Genomic DNA, 6000 nt, shown 5'->3' with positions numbered 1-6000 from the left:
ATCCCTCTCCTGGACATACATATGGAAAAGACGAAAATGGTAATTTGAAAAGATACATGCACCCCAGTGTTCATAGAAGCTCTATTTACAACAGCCAAGACATGGAAACAACCTAAATGTCCACTGGCAGATAACTTGATATAGAAGATGTGGTATATTTACACAATGGAATACTACTCAGCCATAAAAAAGAATAAAATAATGCCATTTGCAGCAACATGGAGGAAACTACAGATTATCACACTAAGTGAAGTCAGTCAGATAGAGAAAGACAAATATCATATGATATCATTTCTATGTATAATCTAAAAAAATAGTACAAATGAGCTTATTTACAAAACAGAAATAGACTCACAGACATAGAAAACAAACTTATGGTTACCAAAGGAGAAAGAGGGTGAGGGATAAACTAGGAGTTTGGGATTAACAGATACACACTACTATATATAAAATAGATAAACAACAAGGACCTACTGCATAACACAGAGAAGTATATTCAGTATCTTGTAATAACCTATAATGAAAAAGAATATAAAAAGAATATAACTGAATCAGTTTGCTGTATGTCGGGAACATTGTAAAAAAATCAACTATACTTCAATTTAAAAAATACAAAGCAAGTTAAACATTTAAAAGGCGTAAATTATACTGTAATAAGCATGACTTTTTTTTTAATTTTGGGGGAAGTAATTAGGTTTGTTTATTTATTTTAACCGAGGTACAGGGGATTGAATCCAGGACCCCATGCATGCTAAGCACGCGCTCCACCACTGAGCTACACCCTCCCCCCAAACCTAACTTTAAAAAAGAGAGAGAGAAAGAGATGGGAATGCAAAGGGGGAGCTGACCGCCTGGGTTCAAACTCCACCGCATCACCTGCAACCTGTGCTATAACTGGAGCAAGCCAGTGACTCCACCTCCCCTGACTCCGTCTCCCCTTCTCTGAAAGGGAGACCCCAGTGGACCTACCTCCCACGGTGGAGGCCAGGATTGAAAAAGAAAATGCCTGCGAAGCCCCGGCTCTAGCGCGCTTCCAGCTGAGCCCGGCGCCCGGCAAACCGGGGCGGGTTCCACTTGTGCCCACCCCCGGAGCACCCCGCCCGCGCGCCCGCTCCCCGGAGGGGCAGAGGCCCCAACCCTGACGCCCCACTGCCCCGCGCTGACTGGGAGGGCAGTGGGGCGTCACGCGGAGGCTCTGCCGCGCTCCCACCCTCCTTACCTGGGAGTCCCAGCCGGACGGCGCACACCTGGCCCCCGCGGGAAGTCGGGAAAAGGGGCGGGGCCTCGCCTGGGCGGAGGGCGCAGGGCGCGCGCGTAGTGTTTGGGAGCGACGCTGAGGAACGCGGAGGAGGAGTCCCGGATGTAGGCGTGGCTGAGGCGAGGCGGGGAGGGTTTTAAGAGCGTGGGCGTGGCTGAGGTGCTATGGGAAGGAGTATGGGTGGGGCGGGGCTGAGGCGCGGAGGGGAGGAGTCCCGGGTGGAGCGGGGCTGAGGCGTGGAGGCAGGTCCTTTGCATTTCCGGCTGGGTCCCTTTTTTTTTTAACATTTGTTTTTATTGAGTTATAGTCAGTTTACAATGTTGTGTCAATTTCCAGTGTAGAGCATAATTTTTCAGTTATACATGAACATACGTATATTCATTGCCACGTTTTTTTTCCGCTGGGAGCTACCACAAGATCTTGTATATATTTCCCTGTGCTATACCATATAATCTTGTTTATCTATTCTACATATGCCTGTCAGTATCTACAAATATTGAACTCCTAGTCTATCCCTTCCCACCCCCGCCCCCTTGGCAACCACAAGTTTGTATTCTATGTTTATGAGTCTGTTTATGTTTTTTATTTATTTTTATTTTTTATTTTTTTTAATTCCACATATGAGCGATCTCATATGGTATTTTTCATTCTCTTTCTGGCTTACCTCACTTAGAATGACATTCTCCAGGGACATCCATGTTGCTGCAAACGGCGTTATATTGTCGTTTTTATGGCTGGATAGTATTCCACTGTATAAATATACCACATCTTCTTTATCCAGTCATCTGTCGGTGGACATTTAGGCTGTTTCCATGTCTTGGCTATTGTAAATAGTGCTGCTGTGAACACTGGGGTGCAGGTGTCTCCTGATGCGCATCCATCGCTCTGCAATGCTGGACCATTAGTTCTTTGGTTCAACCGCCGATGCATTCCGGGTCGTGCTGATGCTTCCTTGGCCCAGGCTGACTCTGCCTGAGTCTGGTCTTCCTCCTGTCGCTGTCACTGGTTCTGGCCTGCCTGTCTGGATCTCTGGCCTCAGGCTGTGTCTCTTAGTGGTCTTGATCAGCGCTTCCTCTCTGCCCCATCTGTTCTCTACTCCGCCTCCCCACCCCCCTTTCATTTCTCTATTCTTGCCTCCCAGATGACAGAATATCCTTCTCTCCCGGTCTTTTCAGTGGTAAAATCAGACATCCATTAGATATTCATTAGACAACAGAGGGACTGTTGAGGATGGGCCCAGCTTCAGCCCAAGTTTGGGAAAATTCCCCAGAGGCTATGGACTTGAGGCTGGGCTTTCAGATTTGGCCAGGGGCCTGGCTCTGGCTATTCTGAATCCTGGGAGAAGGGCTCCATATCCTTGCCTGGCTGAGCAGTGGCCTCTGGGGTGCAGAGGCGGTGTGGGAAGAGGCAGCTCATGTTCCCTAAGAGTTAGAACTCTCCCAGGCCAGGCAGGATCCACCTGCGCCAGCAGGACTTTGGTCCCCTTCTCCTGCAGGAGTTACTCTTGGCCTCAGTGGCCTCTAAGGGTCAAAGCCACCTCAGCTAGTATTTTTCTGTCCCAGTATGAGCCCAGGACCTGGTGCATGCTAAGCACTGCACTCCACCGCTGAGCTATACCCTCCCCACAAAGCTGGCTTATTTCTGTTTCTTCTCTGTCAGTCTCAGACACAAAGCTGCTCAGAGAGGCTGCACCTGGCCAGTACATAAGGCCCAGCCCAGGCTCTGGACCAAGTTTTGGGAGAAGCAAAGGTGCAGGCTCTGGCTTGTCCACTCGCTTCCCCCAACTTCCTCCAAGGCCAGAGCAGTTCACATCTTCTGGACTCTGAACCCCTCTCTCCCACCTCTTGTTAGAATTTACATTAATTATGCACAGACTTTGGACATGTCTTGCACACAGCTGAGTTGGATTTTTAACTCTGCAAGAGATGTCATATTTGGTGGGGTTTTTTTTAAGCTAGTGGTAAAAAAAATTCAAACAGTACAAATGGTACACATAGAATAGGAAGTTGCCTTCCCACCCCTGACACTTGGTTTTCTCCAAAGGACATCTCTGCTGCACATTTTTTTGGGCCTCTATCTTGTTTTCATCAAAATTGGTTCTGAAGATAAATTTAAGCAGAAAAAAATGCCTTTATGAAAAGTTACTAAGTGCGAAGCGAAATGGAAAGATGGCGCCTCAAGACTTCTTGGGGGAGGGGGCCGCAGTGCCGCGAGGCTGGGGCCGCGGCGTCGGTTTGCGCGCGAGGGCACCCGGGGCCGCGCGTCCCACGGGGCCGCTCGCTCCCGGCCTCCGCCTTCGGGTCAAATCTCTCCTCACGCTGCGCAGCCTAGCGCCGCGCGGGCTCCCCTGACCGGCCGACCCAGGTTGTCGGTGTCATTGCTGGGGAAGACGAAAAAGGCAGAAAGATCCCGGAATATGTGACCCATTTTAACGGGTGGCACAGCAGCTGGGATGGATGGGCAGCTGAAGACCACGTGCTTCGTGACAGCGATGAAGATCGGAGACGACATGTAAACTGGCAAGAAAAGCTGTAGCTCGCCTGAGAAGCACACGGAGAAAGGAAGCGCTGCCGGCCGCCTGGCGTAGACTCTGTCTTAAAAAGCCTCCCCTCTGAAGAAGAGGATGACAGTGGTGGAGAAAAGGATGGAGAAATAAGTGAAGAAAGTGATCCTGAAGTGCAGGGAGAGCCAGAGCTGCGCGCAGAAAGGCGCATGCAAGGAAGATCGGCAACCGTCGCAATCCCTGCAGTCCTGAAGCGGCAGCTGGAGGATGGCTGCTACCACGTCAACGGGAGGAGACGGTTAGTGAAGCTCCCGAGCCAGACCAGCGTCATAACAATTCTGGAATCTACGTGAAGCGTTCCGCTGTCCATGCGGCCTTTTCAGCCAGACGGAGGCCTCGCCACCGCCACGCCGGGCCGCACGCCAGCACGAACGTCCATTACATCCCAGCAGAGAAGAACGCTCACCTTTGTAAGGAGATGGCGGATGGATTAAGAATAACCTTTGATTACACTCTCCCACTGGTTTTGCTCTACCCATACGAACAAGTTCAGTATAAAAAGGTGACTTCACCCAGTTTTTTTCTTCCGGGTAAGGAAAGCGCCACCAACACTCACAGGAAGCAGGAGGAGCTCTCTCCAAGCCCGCCTTTGCTGAGCCCCTCCACGCCACAGGCCACAGAAGGCCGGCCAGCCGCAGGTGAGCCAGCTATCCCCGGAAGGCGCGAAGCCGAGCCGGAAGCCCTGCAGCCCCCGAGGCGGTGCACGCGCCACCCTGCCGGGTGCGGCAGGCTGCCCGGGCGCGGGAGCGGCGCCTGGCTCAGCCCCAGCGCCGGCGGCAGGGCGCGTCCGCCAGCTCGCCCGCCTGCTTCTGCGCCCGCGGGAGAGACCCCTGCGCACAGCAGGTCGTCCTCGCCCGTTCCCCCGACCCCTAGCCGGGAAGCGAGTACCGCGTTTGCTGGCTTCGGAGGCAGAGGAACTAATGAAACAAACGAGGCCCTCTCCTGGAAACTGGTACCCGACAGTTACCCCGCCAGGTGACCGGCCACCTCCACCATCTTACATTTATGGGGCTCAACACTTGCTGCGATTGTTCGTGAAGCTTCCAGAAATCCTTGGAAAGATGTCCTTTTCTGAGAAGAATCTGAAGGCTTCGCTGAAGCACTTTGCTCTCTTTCTGAGCTTCTTAGCGGAATACCACGACTTCTTCCCAGAGTCTGCCTACGTGGCCGCCTGTGAGGCGCACTACGGCTCGAAGAACCCCAGGGCGGTTTAGTAGGGTTTTGGTGGCTGAGGGTTCTGAAAGAACAGCGTTTCTATCTAGCTGTGCGTTCTAAGTTCCCGATGAAGAACTAGGGAGCTGGCGGGCCTTCTTTACAGAGTGGATGCAACGCCCACTCTCGGGGTGGGGGTGGGGAGGGGGGCTCTGGCAGAGGCAGACCCGTTTATTTGAGTTGCTCACCTACTGTAGTTCTTTCTGTTAAGGATGACTTCTTAGGTGTCTGAACAGCTTCCGACATTTGACCCCTGCCACGGTACATGTCATCTGTGATGGCAGGACGAGAGCAGCTGTGTTCACAGTGAAATGTTCATGACAGTGTGCATAGGCTGGGCTGTTCCAGTAGATGTTGGAGTTATTTGTTAGAGATAACCACATTTTTTAGTTATTTGTTAGCATTAAACAAAATTGTTCTGCAAACTGTTTTCATTCTTATAATGAGGCTGAGCAACTGTCCAACAAATTTTAGTTTTGCTTGGAAACCGCAAAGTAGTCCCAGAATATTTTAGAGAGAATTAATATTGATGGGAAAAGAAAATTTGCAGCTATACATTTGCTTGTTACAGTTCCTTTTCCTTAAAACTTTGTTTTTGATGAATTAAATAAAGCAGTGCCTGAATGTTTGAGATTTTACAGCTATAATTGGTTGTATAATGTTATGGTTCCCTATCTGTAAAATGTTATTTTTGATGCTTTAAATAAGTCATTGCCCATCTTATTGGAAATAAAAAAAAGCCTGCGTGGGGGAGATTTTCCTTGCATGGAGACAGGACTGCATGAAGCTTTTTGAAATACGAGTCCAATGGCATTGGGATTGACAGTTTTGTTTCTCTGCTTGATTCATTTCCGACTAAAAACACAAGCATTCTTCTCTGCTTGGAGGCCTTTTTTTTTTTTTCAAGATAAAATTCACACATAGTTTGCCAATTTAAAGTGTACAATTCAGTGGTCTTTGGCATATT

The 6000-nt window shown here is 50.0% G+C and overlaps 1 pseudogene; it reads left to right on the top strand.

The window, feature by feature from the left end:
* Positions 1-3901: 3901 nt before the first annotated feature.
* Positions 3902-5930, top strand: LOC116157661 (male-specific lethal 3 homolog; annotated as a pseudogene).
* The last annotated feature ends 70 nt before the right edge of the window (positions 5931-6000 follow it).

Source organism: Camelus dromedarius, chromosome 16 (assembly GCF_036321535.1).
Source record: "Camelus dromedarius isolate mCamDro1 chromosome 16, mCamDro1.pat, whole genome shotgun sequence".
Taxonomy (NCBI): Eukaryota; Metazoa; Chordata; class Mammalia; order Artiodactyla; family Camelidae; genus Camelus; species Camelus dromedarius.
The sequence above is the reverse complement of the archived record's forward strand: the minus strand, read 5'-3'. Positions and strand labels throughout refer to the sequence as shown.